The sequence below is a fragment of the Piliocolobus tephrosceles genome, chromosome 6, assembly GCF_002776525.5.
Source record: "Piliocolobus tephrosceles isolate RC106 chromosome 6, ASM277652v3, whole genome shotgun sequence".
Taxonomy (NCBI): Eukaryota; Metazoa; Chordata; class Mammalia; order Primates; family Cercopithecidae; genus Piliocolobus; species Piliocolobus tephrosceles.
This window is the reverse complement of record NC_045439.1, coordinates 2,934,466-2,935,435: the sequence shown is the minus strand read 5'-3', so window position 1 is coordinate 2,935,435 and position 970 is coordinate 2,934,466. Positions and strand designations below refer to the sequence as shown.

The 970-nt window shown below is 59.2% G+C and overlaps 1 protein-coding gene across 1 annotated transcript in view; it reads right to left on the bottom strand.

The window, feature by feature from the left end:
* Positions 1-970, bottom strand: part of LOC111538319 (serine/threonine-protein kinase MRCK beta) — an 84,334-nt gene that overhangs the window by 16,132 nt on the left and 67,232 nt on the right. The window lies entirely within an intron of this gene.

Genomic DNA, 970 nt, shown 5'->3' with positions numbered 1-970 from the left:
TTTGAGACGGAGTCTCGCTCTGTCGCCCAGGCTGGAGTGCAGTGGCCAGATCTCCACTCACTGCAAGCTCCGCCTCCCGGGTTCACGCCATTCTCCTGCCTCAGCCTCCCGTGTAGCTGGGACTACAGGCGCCCGCCACCGCGCCCGGCTAATTTTTGTATTTTTAGTAGAGACAGGGTTTCACCATGTTAGTCAGGATGGTCTCGATCTCCTGACCTCGTGATCCGCCCGTCTCGGCCTCCCAAAGTGCTGGGATTACAGGCGTGAGCCACCGCGCCCGGCCAAGAGGCTGCATTTTTAACAAGCTTCTGGGGGTGCTAACGCTGCTCACCTGCAGCCCACCCTGTGGTCTTCCTCATGGGAACATGCAGAAGTTGGTCCAGGCATTAGCTGGGTGCTGAGGCATTCCCTGGCCAGGGAACCAGCAGGGTAAGACCGCTCCTATCCCCGCCAAAGGGAGAAAACAGCTCCCCTGCTATCTACATTAGCAGGCACGTGCCAGAGCACAGTGACACCTCTGCAGAAAGCTGCGAGGGCATGGGTCACCTCAGAACAAGCAGGAGGAGCCTGGCGAAGCTGAGAAATCATCTACGGAGAGCACAGGGCCATCCCCAGGGGCTGAGTCTGAGGCTCAGGCAGGAACTGGAGACAACAACCACAGGCCTGTCTGAGGAAGGCCAGGCTCTCCCGAGGGTCCCCTCTGGGAAGAGAGAAACAGGGTCCAAGCAGCACCCTGGAGCCAGTGGTGTGAGAACTGCTCAGGCTGAATGATCAGCAGAGAACTCCGCCTCCATCACTTCCCTACACGAGTGCGTGGCCAGACCACAGGAGCTCCCACAGACAGCGGGACCACTGGGGTGCTGGGCAGTGACTCCATGATGAACGACTACTGTGACGGGGTGGAGTGGAAGCGAGGAGGGTAACCCATGCTCTGGTTATACTGTGACGGGGTGGTGTGCTCTGGTTATAC